This window comes from Microcaecilia unicolor, chromosome 8, assembly GCF_901765095.1.
Source record: "Microcaecilia unicolor chromosome 8, aMicUni1.1, whole genome shotgun sequence".
Taxonomy (NCBI): Eukaryota; Metazoa; Chordata; class Amphibia; order Gymnophiona; family Siphonopidae; genus Microcaecilia; species Microcaecilia unicolor.
Genome location: NC_044038.1, coordinates 27,693,814 through 27,713,429, shown reverse-complemented (window position 1 = coordinate 27,713,429; position 19,616 = coordinate 27,693,814). Strand labels below are relative to the sequence as shown.

General features: G+C 44.2%; 1 protein-coding gene across 4 annotated transcripts in view; it reads left to right on the top strand.

The window, feature by feature from the left end:
* The first annotated feature begins 944 nt into the window (after positions 1-944).
* The window catches only part of EEF2K (eukaryotic elongation factor 2 kinase), an 88,103-nt gene continuing 69,431 nt past the window's right edge, over positions 945-19,616 (top strand). For all 4 annotated transcript variants that reach the window (XM_030211670.1, XM_030211668.1, XM_030211669.1 and 1 more), the window contains exon 1: positions 945-1,118. The gene's annotated coding sequence lies outside the window, so the exon portion shown is untranslated. The remainder of the gene's footprint in view (positions 1,119-19,616) is intronic.

Sequence of the window (19,616 nt, the reverse complement as noted above, 5' to 3'; positions counted from 1 at the left end):
CAGAACATTTTTTTTTAAGTAGCTGGCCACATCACTGCAGATTACTTCCTCTTTGTGTTAAACTAAAGATAATTTAGAGGGATATTGTTTTGGGTTGCAAGTGCGGGCAGAGGAGCTGTTCAAAATGATTGGGGGTGCTAGAAATTTACCACTCTCTACACACAGTTTGCTCGATATTGGGGAAGGGTGAGGCTCAGGCACACACACATTTCAATACAGGCTACCAGTGCACCATCTAATGGGTGAAGTACTGTGGTGGTTTTGTTATAGTTAGTGTTAACGGGTGGCACTATAGTGCAAGTAGGAATAGTCTTAATATTAGAGCGAGGAAGTTCAATTTCGATATACCATATAGGTTGCATGTTGCATGTTTTAGACATAGTAGTTCAAGAAATGATGGGAACCACATGAAACAAGAGCAGTATAGCATGGTTTATCAGGCCTCTGATGCCAGCAAGCTTGATATGTTTTTTTTAACTTGTAACTTTTTAAAGTCATGAAAGCTCCATATATCCTAATCTGGATGTGTGTGTTGGGGGATGGTGTATTATTAAAGGAATACTTGAACTAACAGTAATATCCGAATATCTTACTCTGTTTATGATTATACCTTTTGCAACATAGTGTAAGCCACATTGAGCCTGCAAATAGGTGGGAAATGTGGGGTACAAATGCAGCAAATAAATAAATAAAAACAATACCGATGTTAGATACTTATACAAGTTCCACTTTCTCTTACTACATGTTATCTAATGTGGGGGGGGGATGCAAAATAAAATAGAAAGACCGGACGCCTTCAATGTAAAGCAGATCCCACAGCCTTCATCCATTTCCAGCCTCCGCCAGCCAACCAGCGCCTGGGTGGAGAAGGGGGAAGATGCCATCGCCGAGGAGTTGGTGACGTCAGGGCGGGGGCGTGGCTTGTCTCAATCTCTGCCCAGGAACGTTCGGCGGGAGGGGCTGTGCACGCGCCGCTGGTTGTGAGATACTGTGAGATGCATTGCCTGGAAAGGTGCAGAAATTCCGTGTAAGGTTCTTGCTCCAGTCTCAGCTTAATCCCCGTCTGACCGCATTTGTTCGTGGACAGAACGTGGCAGGAACAGCCGCTCCCTCTGAGGGTAGGTTATGTTGCATAGGCCGCCGCCGCCGCTGCTGCAGTGCTTCTCCGCTTCCTATCAGAGGCCTGTTGCGGGTCTCATCAAATGCATCGTGTCACTGTGCAACTATCAGATTTAAGAAGTCTTTTGCAGTTTTTTTTGCTTTAGTTGTCTCTTGCGTACGTTGAATGACATGGAATTGTTTATAAGCGTAAAATGGGCGGAAGATCACTGAAAAAGTAATTCTAAACGCACGAAATAAAATGAATACTGTTTATTGTTTCCTTCCCCTTTCAAGCCTTGTGTGTGTGTATGGGGGTGGAGGGGGCGTTGTTTCACATCTTAATTGTTTTATATACATTTATCAGTTGAAACAATCCAATCCTTGTAATTTGTTCTGATTGCAGTTTGTTTTAAAGGAGTTGAACATTGCAGCGTTGCGCTAGAGCTAATGTTTACTGTAGTGTAAAAATAGCGAAAGCTCTACAGAGCTTGGGAGACAGAACAGATGAAGCACCTGGGGTCATGTTGTGCATTATTTGTAGGATCGCTGTGCAGATACAGTAATTCCAGCACTGTAGGAAAAACTTTTTGTAGTTGAAGATGATCGGACGTCAGACCATGATTAAGATAAACTGCACTCGGATGCTCCGAGCAAAGGTCGTTTTGCAAAACACCATGGCCTTGTTTATCCTTCAGCAATAATAAAAAATAACCCAGAAGTTTTGCATAGTACTGTTTGTTTGACACCGCTATGAGGATTGTGTTTGAGGAATCATTAGTTCTTGTGATAATCTCCATGTCCCAAACCCAGTGTTATGTATTGATCATAGGAGCTTTAAAATAGGTCCTTTTGATGTGGTTCACTAGTCTCCACCCAACCCCTCCTCTCCTCCTCCCCCCCCCCCCCCGTCTTGAATTCAGATGTTTGAGCTAAAGTGAACAGTTTCAGAGAAATTAGTGAAGGGTTGCTTAAAAAAAAAAAGTGCTGTTCAAACAGGCTGTAATATTTGCAGTGAACTTCAGGCATGTACATAATATATTAATCCTCAGGTTAATTTGCTGGAAGAATGGGGAGGAGTTAAAATAGCAACCAAGTAACTTAGTTACATATTTGGTGTTCAATCCATATTTATTAACAGTTCAAACATAATAAGAGCATGCTTCAAACATGACAGTACAATGAAGACCCTCCTCCCTCCCCCTCCCATAACAATTGCATTAAGTATCTCACTGCCACACCTTGGAGTTATCATAAAGCACTAAATTGCTTAAAAGTGCCTCCTCTTTACCAAACTTGCAATGAAAGCGGTCAGTTGCTCCAAACTTAATACATGCATCAGTATTCTCCATCCCTATAGTAAGTGGGTCATTCCCAATCCAATGAATTATAAAACACTGGGTTTTACTGAAAAAAATGCCTGACAAAAACTGTACTACTTGCTCCCAAAGGCATGTCACTGTCACACACCCCAGTACTGTGTGTGTAACGTACCCTCGGGCTCAGCCCACCTTAAGCACATTCTGCAGCCAACCCATATTTGCTTTGCATGCCCATATAAAGTGCATAAGAACCCTATGAAAAACGGAAACTGCAGTGTCCATCAAAGCACGCTCTGCACCTTCTCACCCACCCCAGACACGCACACAAATCATCCTGTCCATGTCCACACAAGTCACGTTTCCACTTTGAGCTGTAGCCAAGTAAATATTCCTCTTGGGAGTCCCAAGCTCAGCTCCTGTATGCTGTATACCACCTTGGGTGAATCTCTTCATAAAGGCAGTTAATAAATCCCAATAAATAAATGTAGAGCCATGATACCAGTCCCATTTGGTATCCACAATGATGCTATCAAATTTCCCCTCTTCAAAAGCTCACAGGCCTTCCCGCATTCTCTGCTCTATATGGTGTCTTACCTGCAGAAAACAAAAACATTTGTTATCCCCCAAACCGTACTCTTTGTAAAGAACTACAAAACTCTTTGATGCTCAACCTTTCCCAGACTCATAAAGAGTGTATATCCCAGCTGGAAATCCCCATTCTCAGGTAGAGATAACTTTACCCAATTGTTTTGTACACCACTGTGATCTGCATGACAAGCAATGACAGTATATCAAAACTAAAGAAACATAAAGAGGCTGAGAATGACAGGCCCAGCATCTTCCTCACCCAAATCGAAGCTTACCTAGTAGCTCCGACCAGCAAACTTCGTGAGCCCCCCTCTAAGCACGTGATAGTGAATAAGTGCTCACCAGTTCAGACTCCGGCTGCCCATCTGCATTCTCTACAAAATTCCCCAACTAGTCTCTACTATAATAATTTCCACCGCCAACGTTCTGAAGCTGACTCAGTGGCTTCACTGAAGTGAAGGGTTCGTAAGGTTCGTCAATCTGTCACCATCTCTCTCTGTCCCGCCCTCGCGTCAAAACATGATGACGAGGGCGGAACAGTGAGAGGTAAGGCAACCAACCAACGCAAATAGTTGTAAGCAACCCTGCGCACTGCCTACCCTCTCTGTGTCTCGCGGTTGGCGGCCGAGCAAGCGAAGAACTCGGGAAAACAAGAAAGGCGGTATGGCGGTGAAAGCCGCACAGAAATACCTGACAGCTGCAAACGCGCAGAAAAAAACCGGGAGCCGAACTTTATTTTGCTGAGTGCCCGTGGCTTTGTCAGCCCTGCTGTTGCCTCTCAATGTCTGTGAGTGAGACAGTATGAGGGAGCTCCTGCTGGCTGTGGGTCAGGCCAGGACTTAGCTGGTGGACGGCAGAAGCACTGTGGTAGGGAGGGAGGGAAGGGACCCTGGAACTGGGTGGGTGGAACGCAGAAACTTGGAGGGAGAGTGGGAGGGGACCCTGAAACTCTGAGGGAGGGAGGGGACCCTGAAACTCGGAGGGAGGGGGTGGGGACCCCTGGCACACACTCATTCTCACACACACACTCACACCCAGTCTCACTCTCTCTCTGTCACACACACACACTCGCACTTTCACTGTCTCTCACACAGTCTCTCTCACATACACTCTCTCAAACATATACACTCCGAGGAAAACCTTGCTAGGGCCCGTTTCTGACTGAATTGGCAACATACACTGTGAGGGCTGATAATTAAGCCCTTGGAAGGCAGCCTGCATAAATGCTGCGATCGGTGCTGATCCGTTTCTGGTGACTGGTATTAAATATCTGGCTCAAACTTAACCAGCCATGTCAATATTCAGCGCTTGCTGGTTAAGTTTTTATAGCGGGCAAAGATAGGCCTGCTATTTAGGTGGTCTGATTTATTTATTTATTATTATTAGGATTTATTTACCGCCTTTTTGAAGGAATTCTGTCAAGGCGATGTACATTAAGAATAGATCAAACATGAGCAATAGGCAATTTCAGCAGTAAAAATATTCAAATAGCAATACAACGTGTGGCATAGTATTATACTTACAATGTCAACACAATACGTAATAGAACATTTTAATTGACAGTGAAGGGTATAAGCAAAGATGGGACATATAGATAGGTAAGAGAGTAAGAAGAGTTAGAGCGTAAGGTGACTAAAGAAAGTTGAGCATAAGGTCAGAGAGATGGTTAAATATTATCTCAGCTGGGGGAGTGGATAAACATGTCCTGCTGCAGTATGTGCAGCCCGGGTCACTCCTTGTGTGTGTGTATGAGTGAGACTAACTAGTTAGTTACTTGTTCCATTAAAGGCCTGGTTGAAGAGCTAAGCTTTCACCTGCTTCCTGAAGTAGAGAGAGCCTTGTGTTAAGCGGAGCCTTTCAGGCAGTGCATTCCACAGTGTGGGGGTTACTCTGGAGAAGGCTTGCTTGCTGTCTTTTGGAGAGGGTGTGGTTAGTGATAGCCCTTGAGAGGACCTTAGTGTCCTTGGAAGTGTGTAGAGGATCATCTTATTGTTCAGGCACTCAGGGTCACTTCCTATGAGGGCCTTGAAGATCAGACATGGAGTTTTAAATGTAGCCCTGTATTGTACTGGTAGCCAATGAAGTTTTTGCAAAAATAGTTTTGTTATTGCAACTGTGTTTGCTATGATTCAGTTAATGACATTAAACTATTTAAACAAATCTCAGTCCTCTGTGTAATTACTTCATAAGGGCCCTGTTTATTAAGCCGCGTTAGTGTTTTAGTAAACAGGGGCATAAGTATTTTAACAAACTATTCTACCCCCACATTCCCTGCATTGTGTACCCTACTCATAAGACGTTTCAGCACTCTTGTCACATAACTGCTTTTACTGTTTGTGTACTGCTACCGCAAATCTATTTACTTTTATCTAGTCAACAGAAAGGGGTTAATATCGCTATTAGGTGGATTTTTGTAAAGGTCTACCATGGGACATTACATTAATTTTATACAAAAATTCTCTTTATTGGTGACTACTATCTTTGGAATTGGACATCTTGCTCGGTATTTCCTAGACCTGATGCATATTATAAAAAGATAAGACATTTATAAATTTACAATTTGAAAAAAAAAAAATCCTATTTTCCTGTGCTTAAAGACTTCACGGAATTCATATTCATTTATAATGTTATGTTCCTTAAAACAACTTAATGAAAAAAAAAAGATGATTTGGTATGTTAAACTTTATAGTAGTTACAAATTTGCTATTGGACCAGAGATTTAGAACATAACATTACAGACTCTAGTTTTTCAATGTTAACGTAGAGATTAAAGGGGTTGTTTACTAAAGCTTAGCTCGAGTTATCTTCAGCAGGACCCATTTTATTCCTAGGGGCCCTGCTGCAGATAACTCGAGCTAAGCTTTAGTAAACAACCTCTTTAAAATGTATTACTTCATGCTCAGTCATACTGGTTTAGCTGGATTGCTGATTGAGATGGGGTAATTTATAAGATTATGTCTTGAGAAAAACATTACCATGTTTTTTTTTGTTTTATGAATCCCTTAATAATCCATTATTACATGTTTAAAAATAATTTAGGGGCCCTTTTACTAAGCTGTGTCAGGCACCAACACACGCCTAACACAGAACATAAGTACAGCGCTGCGTACGTCTAGTAGCGCTATAGAAATGATGATTAGTAGTAGTAGTAACAGCCATACTGGGGTGCAGAGGATCAGAAGCCCTGCGCTGTTCCAAACAGTGCTCAAAAATTAGCACCGGAACAGCGTGGGGCATTAACAGCCCTATGATCTGAGTAAATAGAATGCAATTTTAGGCGTGCTATTAGCAGTGATCATAGGGTACTTCTACGGGAGGCACAATCCTCCCACAGAAGTTGTTTGACAGGTCCGGGATGTAAAAAAAAAAAAAGACCTGGACCTGTCAAATAGCAGAAGAGGTTTGACAGGCCTAGGATTTTCTCCCAGACAAGTCAAACCTAAGCCCCCCCCCAAAAAAACAAAACAAAACACTAAAAAGACCCTGGTGGTCCAGTGGGACTGCTAGCCCCTCCCCAACACTAAAAAGACCCTGATAGTCCAATGGGATCGCTAGCCTTCCACACCTGCACCCCTCCCTCCTCTGTGGATGCCTCCTCAAAATGGCAGTGCCCTGCCCGGTGCATCCTGGGATGCTCTGGGCAGGGCTTAACTTCCATATAAGGGTTAAGTGCATCCCAGAATGCACCAAGCAGGGCAGGGCACATTTTGAGGAGGCACCCACAGAGGAGGGAGGGAGGGAGGGAGTGCTAGTTCCTCTCTCCTCTGACTACAAGGTAGGCTGCAAGGGGAGGGGTGCTGGTGCAGGTGTGGAGGGCTAGCGGTTCCACTGGACCACCAGGGTCTTTTTAGTGTTTGGGGGGTGGGGGCAGACTTAGCTTGAAAGTCCTGGGAGAAAATCCCGGATCCGTCAAGTCTCTTCTGTTTGTCTCCCCCATTCTTTTCTTGCTGACAAGCCCTAACGCCAGCTCTGAGCTGGAGTAGGGTTTGCAGCAAGAGCAGTGCCCTTGTTTGGTGCGTTGCCCGCTGATCAGAAGGGAGGAATACGGGAGACCCTTGTTTGCATGCAATCAGTGATCAGACCCGGCGAGCACATGGTTCTGATCCTGGGGTGCAGGCATTAATCCAGTGCTGATGGCCTCTAGTGCCTGCGTTTTTGCTTCTGATCATCGACCCCTGGGTCAGACCAATGGTCCATCTAACCCAGTATCCTGTTTCCAACAGTGGCCAATCCAGCTCACAAGTACCCAGCAGAAACCCAAATAATAGCAAGATTCCATGCTACCAATCCCAGAGCAAGCAGTGGCTTCCCCCATCTTTATCTCAATAACAGACTATGGACTTTTCCTCCAGGAACTTGTCCAAACCTTTTTTTTTTTAACCCAGATATGCTAACAGCTGTTACCACATCCTCCGGCAATGAGTTCCAGAGCTTAACTATTCGCCGAGTGAAAACAAATGGCTGAACGTAGGATGCGGTAAAGCATTCTGCGTTAGTTTTTCTAAAACTATCTGTGTGCGCTGTGTGCGATATTTATGTTTTCCTTTTGTTTTGGAGGGAGCATGTCAGAGGCAGAGAATGGGTGCACTAATCAGCTAATACACCGACATTACCACCCCCATAACACAGGAGCCATTAATGCCACCTAAATAGGAGGCTGTAAGTGCTCGGCCAGAAATGCAATAAATAGAAAACAGGAAAGATCCGGATGTGCCAAGCCTATTTACTAGGGCAGTTTAGTAAAAGGGCCCCATAATAAAAAGAAGCGTTTTGAAGCATCCTCCTCATCAGGGAGAGATGGTTAATGTAAAAAAAATCTGTAATATTGGCACAGTAGGATTGCCAGTTCGTATCACAATTTCTTTTTATGTAGTTTCATGCCACCATGATGACATCAGGTTGTCAGACATGAGATGGGAAAGTAATTTTAAAATGGCATCTTTTGTGCTGTGTACAGACTACTCTCTGTGCTGTGCAAAATGCTGCCAAAGCTTAGGGTGTTCAGGACTAAGGTCTGTGAAGATTAAAATACAATGGCAGGGCAAAGGTATGAAGTGAAAATAAGGCAGCAAGACACAGTGGACACAAAGGAAATTATTACTGTTTAATAGTGATATTATCCCCTTTCTGCCGACTAGATAAAAGTAAAGATGCAAATAGTAAACGCAGTTATGTGACAAGAGAGTGTTGATACGTCTTATGGTCTAGGATGGATAATGTAAGAATGTAGGATATACAATTTATTAAAATAGTAAGGAAGTGATTAACATACAGAAGTGAGACTGAATCACAGCAAACACAGTTGTTATACGACTATTTAAAATAGGTTCATGTCATTACCATGAGTAATTACATACCTTACGGACTACGATGGAATTAATGGAATGTATTTTAAGTTGTCTGATCTACTGCTGTTGTATTTCTTTGTTCCAAGCAAGGGCCCTGTTTCCTAAGCGTACGCTAACGCTAGAGACACCCATAGGAATATAATGGGTGTCTCTATTTTTAGCAAGTGCTAATTTTTAGTGTACGCTAAAAACAGGGCTCCAAGGTAGTTTGGTTGTTTTGTCCCGAGATCTCTTGCAGTCTGATTTGTGGGGGGTGTGGGTTTATCATTTTTTATTACTATTCATTTCAAAGTTGTCATAAATTTTTAGAATGTACATTCACTTATGTTTTACTGTTTGTGATCATTTTTTTATGTGTATGCATATTATTTTTATGTTGAATAGTTAAATAAAATGAATCAGTATTCCTTAAAAAATATGAGGCTGCTTTTTACAAAGCTGCACTAGCGATTCCCACACAGAAAATGCTTCATCGCACTTGCTGCGCCAGAATCACTAGCAAGGCTTTATAAAAGGAGCCCATGATTTGGTATATGCAATTCATATTAATTATTTTATATATTATTGCGCTCTATTCGGTGTGTGTTATGTATTTAGGAATGTAGTTAAAGATAACTACTAAATCAATATGATCCACTCAGTATAAAAAAAAAAGAAAGAGAGAAGGAAAAGCCTCAAAGAGCTCCAAATTAAAAGATTTAGGGCCCCTTTTACCAAGTAGCGGCAAAAGGGGGCCTGCGCTGGTGTCGGCTTGTGTGTTTGACATGCACAGAGGCCCCCTTTTACCGCAGCTGATAAAAGGGTAGCCTCTTTTCTGCAGGAAATGGCCATCCAGCAAGTGAAGCACTTGCCACACAGCCATTTTCTTTTTTTTTTTGGGGGGGGGGAGCCCTTACCGCCACCCATGGAGGTGGCGGTAAGGGCTCCCACGCTAACTCAGCGGTAAACAGGCAGTGATTACTGCTGGATACACCCTGGCACTACAAAAATAAATATATATATTTTTGTAGTGCTGGATATGACGGCGTGCTGTTGGTAGGAAGTACCACCAGCGATACTTCCTGTTTAGTGAGTGGTAAGCCCGTGTTGGGGTTTACCGCCGCTTTGTAAAAGGGGCCCTTTATAGAGCTAAATGTGATCATTGAGATCCTACTGTTCGCCATTGGCGAAAACTTTCCATACAAACAATTTAATTCTTGGTTCAGTAGTATTGAAAGTATTTTATACTGAACAAGATAGAGCCATAGATTGCTTTCACTTAAAGAAATGACTCAAACATTAGTATACACTGAGATGTTTTATGAAATTGGAAGATGAGAAACGTTGAATCATATGAAAATTTGTAATCAATTTGGAAACATGTGTATGTTGACTGTTTACCATCCAAGACACGTACTGCGGTCAGAAACTGCTACGAGACTTTCAACTGATACAGTAACTTGGCTACGGTATGCAAATACACGGGCCACAGCTTTTATACCAGCAGTAGGGATTATGACAGTTCTCAGTCTTGAGGTCCCCCTCACAGGTGTGAGTCTCTGTCTTCCAACTTAGCCTGCACCTCTTCCGACATTGTCTCTAGTCTGTCCATGCATTTACTAATCACGGCCACCTCATTCTCCACTTGCTGCTCTGCTTCCAGTGTTCCCTCTAAGCTGTGCGGGAGTCCTGCCAGTGGGGGGTGCTGTTTCAGTATCACACTTTCAATAGCGAGGGACAGGCAAGCTCTGCAGGTCTCCTTGGAACCTGTCTGTCAATTGGAAACACGATATTGAAGCACCACCCTCTACATGCACGAATGCAGTTGGAGGACTCGCGCACAGCTTAGAGGGAACATTGCTACCTCCCCAAGTCAACAATGTTGTCATTCAGCTTAGAGATGAGTTCTCTTGTCTCAACAACCCTCTGAGAAAATATCTGCTTTCAGTTTCCCCCTTTAGCTCAGTCAACGTGTCTTTCTGGCTTCCTGTCACCACATCTATCTGACACTGAATCAGCCTTGCTGTCCAAGGCGTGCTCAGAGCTGCCACATGCTTCCCTAACAACCTCTTTTGCTGCTCAAGTGGAAGAACATTTTGGTGTCGCCCAATTTTTTAAGAACATCACAGCTCCAGACAATATATTTATTTATTAGGATTTATTTACTGCCTTTTTGAAAGAATTCACTCAAGGAGGTTACAGTAAGGATTGATCAAACATGAGCTATAGGCAATTACAGCAGTAAAAATATTCAAATAACAATACAAAGTATGGCATAGTATACTACCTACAATGTCAACAAAAGACGTAATTGAACATTTTAATAGACAGCGTAGGGTATAAAAAAAGACATAGTTATAAAGCTTGTGGGGCTGGGCCAGCCTGAGCCAACTTGCTTTGGCGGCACCCCCCCCCCCCCCCCCCCCGCAAGTTCAGCATCTCTTCCTTGGCCAGCATCTCTTCCAGACCTCCAATCCAGTTTGTTTCCCCCTCCGTGCAGGTCCCACACTGCGCTCTCATGTCACCGCTGTCACTTCCCCACAGCCCTGCAAAGCCCACACTTGTTGCAAGCAGCAGCACGATAGGCTGCCTTCAGCCAGCTCCCGGACCCTCCCCCTGCCGCATCCTGCCCTTTCTGAAACAATTTCCTGTGGGATGGGGTTGTGGCAGAGGGAAGACCCGGGGGCTGGCCAAAGGCAGCCCGATATGCTGTTGCCTCCGCTGGCAACCAATTGCAAACTCCAGCTGTGGATGGTATGAGGGATTTTAAAACGGTTCTCAGAACTCTCCAACTAAGCTGTTTGTCTTCTAATGTGACAAGGATTTATTTATTTTGATATTTATACCCTACGTTATCCCGAACATACTCAAAGTCAATGTGGCTTACAATAAATAAAACATCAAGTAAGAGCAGAGTAGCACAAATAAGATACGACTAAGAACTAAATAATAAACCATTGATGGCCAGTCGCAATCTTGACAAACTCCATCAATGGGTAGAAACCTCTCAAAGAGGAAAGTGTTCAGTCTTTTGTGAAATACCAAGTAATCAGGGTGACCCTTGACTGCCATTGACAGTGAGTTCCACCACTTAGGATCCTGGTATCTAAAGTCTGTGGTGTGCACTGACTTACAACGCATTGTCTTGCAATCTGGAAGATGAAGTCTAAGGTAGTCCCTAGAACCAGAGGTTATATTGCGTAGGGGAATAATTATTAAGGGCTGCACGTAATCTGGTATCGTGCCATATAATATATGAAATACAAAAACACATAATTTAAATGAGCCTGGCTTTAATAGTAACATAGTAGATGACTGCAGAAAAAGACCTGCACGGTCCATCCAGTCTGCCCAACAAGATAACTCCTATGTGCCACATTTTGTGTATACCCTACCTTGATTTGTACCTGTCTTTTTCAGGGCACTGACCGTACAAGTCTGCCCAGCACTATCCCCGCCTCCCAACCACCAGTCCCACCTCCCACCACCGGCTCTGGCACAGACTGTATAAGTCTATCCCCGCCTCCCACTACCGGCTCTTGCCATCCAATCTCAGCTAAGCTCCTGAGGATCCATTCCTTCTGAACAGGATTCCTTTATGTTTATCCCACGCATGTTTGAATTCCGTTACCTTTTTCATTTCCACCACCTCCCGCGGGAGGGCATTCCAAGCATCCACTACTCTCTCCGTAAAAAAATACTTCCTGACATTTTTCTTGAGTCTGCCCCCCTTCAATCTCAGCCAGTGCAACTTACATAACAATGGAGTGGCTCTATCAGAACGCAATACTTTGAGGACAAGCCTAGCTGCAGCCTCACTTCCCCCTGTTCAATGATTGTGATCTATTGATTGTGCTATTCCATTGTGATGTTTTCATTTGTGAGAAAAGAAATGCTAGAGCAAGGGATGAGATTGGAGGGGGTGAATTCAGGAGTGGGGTAAGGGAATGCGGTTTCATGTGTAGTAGGGTAGTTAGAAGCACGAAACAGCCTCCTAATGAGGGAACTGGAGACAAAAACAGTCGAAGAATGAAAATGCAAAAGATGAGTACAATAAATTCTGAGCTCTGGGGAAGTGAGGGTTAAACTGGGTTTCCCCTTAGGTCTGTGGTATTTCAGTAGGTAGGGGAGTGTGTGTGGGCCTTGTCATTCTCTGCTGCCTAAACTTAGCTTGAGGACACCAGATATTTGGGGTAGGGATTTCACTAGTTTTTATGTGTGTATTATTAGAAAGCTTGGTAATAAGACATAGAAGGGGGCTCCGGGTGCTAAATTTAGTGGGGGCCTTGAAAGAATCAGAGAGGAAGGAGAAAAGGCCTTGTATGATACTGGCTGTACTTAGGGTTGATATTTCATTTTGTTTAATATACCGCCTGCAAGCTATTGAAGTGGTATACATTGAGGTACAGTAGGTATTTTTTCTGTTACTGGAGGACTCACAAGCTATGTTTATATTTGAGGCAATGGAAGATTAAGTGAGTTGCCCAGGGTCACAAGGAGCTGCAATGGGATTTGAACTGGACGTCCCTGGTTCACAGCCTTCTGTTCTAAGCATTAGGTTATTCCTCCACTTTATGACTGGGAGTGGTAGGTAAACAGTTCAAATTTCAGGTAAAAGACATGGGAAGGAGAGTAAGGAGCTGGTGTTTCTTTGAGTTTGGGGAATTTATGGGTTTGATTTTTTTTTTTTATGTCTTTGGAGAAGTCCAAAAAGGCACTTGTTTTTTGACGGTAACATAGAGGGGCATAATCGAACGGGGGCGCCCATCTCTAAGGACGGCCTCGTAAAGCGGCATCCCCGACCGTATTATCGAAATGAAAGATGGGCGGCCATCTTTCGTTTCGATAATACGGTCGGGGACGGCTAAATCTCAACATTTGGGTCAACCTTAGAGATGGCCACCTTTGGTTTTCGCCAATAATGGAAACTGAGGACAGTCATCTCAAAACCAGCCAAATCCAAGCCATTTGGTTGTGGGAGGAGCCAGTATTTGTAGCACACTGGTCCCCCTGACATGCCAGGACACCAACCGGGCACCCTAGGGGGCAGTGCAGTGGACTTCACAAATTTCTCCCAGGTGCATAGCTCCCTTACCTTGTGTGCTGAGCCCCCCAAAACCCACTACCCACAACTGTACAACACTACCATAGCCCTTAAAGGGTAATGGGGGGGCACCTAGATGTGGGTACAGTGGGTTTCGGGTGGGTTTTGGAGGGCTCCCATTTACCACCACGAGTGTAACAGGTGGGGGGGATGGGCCTGGGCCCGCCTGCCTGCCTGAAGTGCACTGCAGTACCCACTAAAAACTGCTCTAGGAACCTGCATAGTACTGTGATGGAGCTGGGTATGACATTTGAGGCTGGCATAGAGGCTGGCAAAAAAATGTTTTTAAATTTGGTTTTTTTGGGGTGGGAGGGTGTTGGTGACAACTGGGGGAGTAAGGGGAGGTGATCCCCAATTCCCTCCGGTGGTCATCTGGTCAGTTTGGGCACCTTTTCAAGGCTTGGTCGTGAACAAAAAGGGACCAAGTAAAGTCGGCCAAATGCTCATCAGGTCCGCCTTTCTTTTTTACTTTATCAGCCGAGGACGGCCATCGCTTAAGCATGCCCCCGTCCCGCCTTCGGTACACTACCGACACGCCCCCTTGAACTTTGGCCGTCCCTGCGACAGAAAGCAGTTGAGGCCGGCCAAAATCGGCTTTCGATTATGCCGATTTGGCCGGCCCTGAGAGAAAGCCGCCTATCTCCCGATTTGTGTCGGAAGATGGGCGCCCTTCTGTTTCAAAAATTAGCTGGATAGCCTCCCATGTGTTTTTGTAGCGTAGACTTCCTGTAACGTGTAAATGTGTATGGGTGTTTTTTAAAACATGCAAGAATATGACGGTTCTATGCATATAGCAAAAGGCCCTTTATGCCTATGAAAGGTTTTTGTAAAATTACCCTGGGGCTATGTACAAAAAAGTATGCACTTTGAAAAGAAGGTGCGTACGTGTACATGACCCAGATGTAATGCTGTTGGGCAGCGTTTGGGTGGATTCACAGTTTCTGTGCACTGTTTATGAAACTAAATGTGTGCTTTAGGTATAGACATTTTCACTTGCCCCAGAGCTTCCACTTGAAAAGCACATTTGGGGAATTCTGAGGGTAGATCAGAGTAAGGAAGGGACAGGATCTCTGGACGTGACATTTTGGTTTTCTGTGGGTAGGTCTTCTCTGCTCTTGTGCACCTCATGGTGTCGAGCCACAGAGCAGCATGTCGGTGCTGTGCACTTCTGTCATGGTTGTATCTCCACGAGGATTAGTTTAGCACAGAGATAAAGATGGGGCTAATATCCAATTTCAGGTACCTTAGGTCAAACCCTAAGTTACAAAAAAAGGATCCAGTAGGTAGGGTAAGAAAACAAAAATATTTAAGCAACTCAAACAGTATAGAGGCCCTTTTACTAAGCTGTGTAGGCGCCTACGCGCACCCACCATGCGCCAATTTGGAATTACCGCCTGGCTACTATGGGGCTCATTTTCAAAGCACTTAGCCTCCCAAAGTTCCATAGAAACCTATGGAACTTAGCCTCCAAAAGTGCTTTGAAAATATGCCTCTATGTGACCCGGTTGGTAATTTCATTATTTATGCGCGCCAGACAATTTCCGGTGCACTGTGCTAACTAGGCGGTAATTGGATTGTACACGCGCTGACGATTACCGCACGGTTAACGCATGAGACTTTACCACTAAGTCAGCGGGGGGGGGGGGGGTGGGGTGGTAAGGTCTCAGGCCCAAAATAGACGCGCACTAATCTTCATTTTACCGCATGACCATTTTCGGCCAAAAAAGGCCCTTTTTGCAGGTGTGCTGAAAAAATGAACCTGCACGTGTCCAATACAGGTGTCTACACCAGCGCAGGCCACTTTTCTGCGCACCTTAGTAAAAGGACCCCATAAAAAGCAAGACAGTTCTTGCACTGTGGGTGATAATTCTTGGCAAGTACACAGAGTGGGAAGTTGGTGTGTTTCATGCTATTTCCACCCTTTCTTTAGAAATCAGGAGAGGCGGGTGATCAGTTTGTCTCTGGATAAAAAATAGGACCGTTTACCCTGAAATATCTTTTTTCCCAGTTTTTCTTGGATGAAGGTGCAACTTACTTTACGTTTCCAACAAACTTTTTATATCTTAAGACATCTGTTGAAGACTTTATCGAGTAAGAGCTTGGGACTCTTTTATAAAGGAAGTAGAGAAGGTGCAGAGAAGGGCGACGAAAATGATAAAGGGAATGGAACGACTTCCCTATGAGGAAAGGCTGAGAAGGTTAGGGCTCTTCAGCTTGGAGAAAAGGCGGCTGAGGGATGAAATGATAGAAGTCTACAAGATAATGAGCGGATTAGAGCAAACAGATGTGAAGCGATTGTTTACACTTTCAAACAACAACAAAACCAGGGGACACAAGATGAAGCTAGAATATGGTAGATTTAAAACAAATAGGAGAAAGTTTTTCTTTACTCAGCGTGTAGTTAGACTTTGGAACTCATTGCTGGAGAATGTAGTGACAGCAGCTGGCCTTATGGAATTTAAAGGGGGTTTGGACAGATTCCTGAGGGAAAAGTCCATTGAACATTATTAATTTTTTTTTTTTTGGGGGGGGGGGGGGGGTTGCCGGGTTCTTGAAGCCTGGATTGGCCGCTGTCAGAGACAGGATGCTGGGCTTGATGAACCCTTGGTCTTTTCCCAGTATGGCGGTGCTTATGTACTTACGTACTAAGGTGCAGTAAAATTTGCAGTTAAATGTGTTTTAATGTAGGGTTTACTATGCCATAACTGCAAACTTTACTCTGCACGGGCTTTCTCACTTGTGTTTTTTTGCAGGTCGTGGTTCCCATTAGTGCTTGTTAACCTGCCAAATGTTAAAGCAGGAGAACTTACTACTTCCTATTTAGGAAGCAGTAAATGCTCCCGCATTAACCTTGTGTTAGCGTGCAATAATTATAACATGCTAGCTGGCTAACACTTCCACACCTGTTCTCCTCCCTTGCCGTGTCCCCAGATAGAAAAATTCTTAAAAATTCAATAACGCACGGTATAGTGCACTTAAACAGGGAAAATACTGCAAAATTCTTTGGGCCCTGTTTACTTAGGCGCCCTAGCATTTTTAGCATGCACTAAAAATTAACGCACACTAACGCTAGAGACACCCTTAGGGGTGTCTCTCTAGTGTTGGCACGCAAATTTTTAGCGCGGCTTAGTAAACAGGGCCCTCTGATGTGTTTGCGCAGAAGCCTTTTTTTGCATGTTAACCATACGTTAAGTGGTCCTTTTACCAGGCTGCGCTAAAAAGTGGCCGGCACTGGTGTCGGCACGTGGCTTTTCTGCATGCTGCAGCCACTTTTGGCACGTCAGCAAAATGGCCACCTTGCCATATTTTTCTGTAATGGCCATGTGCTAATTTCCCCACTAGTATAGCCATTACCACGGGAGACCTCATCGCCACCTATTTAGGAGATGGTAAAGGCTCCCGCGCTACTGCTGAGCTAATTGGGTAGCTTTTGGTAATGTCCCTGTTCTACTTGATTAGCGCAGCCATTCCTACACTCCACCCATGGGCACATCTCCTAGGACTGCCCAGGTAACTTGGGTTTCTTCTAGAACTAAAGACCCCAACACTATCCATTGACTATAAGGTTTGGCCTGTGTATGTTACCTCGGTGATGTAGCCAACTCACCAACCCCAGTAAACTTATTTCTTTGTTAAGGTAAATCAGGCTCTGGCTGAGGTTAACGTTTCTTTATTTCTTGGAGCTAGCTGTGGAATATGTTTGCTGAGCTACATAAACACATTAGTCACACACGAAGCCAAGATGTAATATTAGCCAGTGACAGAATATGTTAAACATCTGTTAAAGTGGCAGTATGCAGCGTTTAAGTGTGTCTAAATTCTTGACTGTGTTGAAGTGTTGTCTGTGGTGGTGTGGTTCCTTTTACACAGTGAGCTTTTCTAGGTGAATGGGGTGATAGGACACAAAGACAAGGTCGTCATCAGATGAATCCGATCAATTTCTTTGACCTAGTGACCAGAGAGTTGGATCAGGGGACAGCGCTAGATGCTTTGCACTTAGATTTCACCAGGCATTGGACTCAGTTTTATATGGGTGACCTATAAATAAACCAAACGGACATGGGGAAACATTGGGATAGGCATCTACTGTAATTTTCTCTGTTTATATTTGTTTAATTTCTGGCCTTGATTGTTTCGGAAATAAAACATTTGGTGGTTTATTGCATCTTTGTGTCTTTTTTAAAGCGTGGGTGTTATTATTTTATTTTATGTCTTAAAAACTTGCTATACTGCTTTTAGCTAACACAATGTAGGTCAAAACAGTTTATAATCTAAGTACAATACATAAAAGAAAAAGAACTTCAATAAAACCAATAAAAGGAGGAAGTGACGTCACCAAACAGCATGGACGCTTGAATTGATAGCTCCGGTGGCCTCGCGGCGAAAACGACTATAATTGCAATTTAAGACAACGCTGGAGTGTTAAAAATACCAGCAGCACTACCCGGTGTAACGGTGCTTCGATAGCATATGACTTACTGTCGGACAACAGCTGATCTTTCACGATTCGCATTCGCGGGAAGCGCGACAACGCCGAAAAACAAAATGGCGGACGCACGAAAAGTGAGAGATTCGGCGAACACGGAAAAGCTCAAAATACAGGAGCTGCAAGTGGAACAACAAGTGATGACAGACCCCGCAGAGGAAGAGCAACCTGGCTTGCAAGTATGGCTGCAAAACATTAGCGCAGAACTTAAAGCGCTGCGCACAGAGGTGGCAAAGCTGGGCACTGATCTAAGAAGCGAGATTAGAGAGCTGGGAGTACGGCTGGAGGAAACGGAGACGCAAATAGAGGTCCACAGCGAGGCCCTGAGCTCGCTGGATCAGAACATCGCTGAACTGCGGGGCGATCAACAACTGTTATTAGACAAAATAGAGGACTTGGAGAATCGAGGCCGCCGTAGCAATCTGAGGTTTCGAGGCTTGCCTGAAACACCACTTTATCAAGATAGTGAGCAAGTAGTTCAACAAATTGTGCAAGAATTGTTCACTAACAGCGGAGCTACGAAGGAAAATGTGACAGTGCAGCTGGAAAGAGCACACCGGGCGTTGGGACCGATAAGAGGCAATAAACCCAAAGATATTATAGCCTGCTTCACAAGCTACAAACTAAAAGAACAAATACTAAAACTGGCGCGACAAACTCAGGATTTTAAATGGGACTCTTACAACATTGAAATATACCAAGACCTGGCAGCAGCGACGCTGCGACGGAGAGGAGATTTGAGACCCTTCACGAGACACCTTAGAGAACTTAAAATACAATACAGATGGAGGCACCCCTTTGCCCTGGTATTTTACAAAGATGGAAAAATGCACCAAATCCGGTCAATCGCAGAAGCTAGAGTAATCTGCCCGGAAACGGCTGAGTTGGAGGAGAGGCGAGAGGCAGGCCCGGGAGTAAGATCCAATACTCGAACTCTCCCGCCGAAATGGCAGAGAGTAGGGAAGGGCCCGAAAAGACTACAACGCCAGCACTCCGCATCGCAGATCACATGAGGAGGAAAAGGGCATGCTACAGGGAATGCTAATAACTCTAAAGTTGTTGTTGAAGTTGAAGTTGACTATGTGAAATACCACTCCAGCGTTGGACATGAGGTAGTTTCAAAAATGTTGTTGCGGTGAGGCCCCGAGGAAGCGCCAGCTGTTCCTTCCTCTGAGTAGGCACACGAGTAGGTTGTAAAGTGATGCCTAGAATGCACGGGGGGAGGCTGGGAGGGGGGAGAGGGGAGGTTGTGGGGGGGATAGAAGGGAACAAAAGCAGACTATGTGTGGCGCAAGTAATGGGTATGGAAGATGCTGCTGGCCAAATTAAAAACATGGTGGAAGAGCGTAAGATTACATGATAAGTATTAATGGGGGATATTAAGTGTATGCTGCTAAATGTCAGGGGGCTGAATATACCCAGAAAACGACAACTACTGTTTCGTGAACTAAAGCGACTTGGGGTAGACATAGGATTGGTACAAGAGACTCATTTTAAACCTAGATACGAATACTTATGCACCAATAAGAAATATCCTATCATCCATTTTGCCTCGAGTACAGACAATACAAAAAGCAAAGGGGTACTGGTGGCATTTCGCAGTGGTAAGCCCCGGGAAATAAAAAAGGTCATAAAAGATAAAGAGGGGAGATATCTGTTGATAGTATTTGCACTGGGGGAGAGAACATATA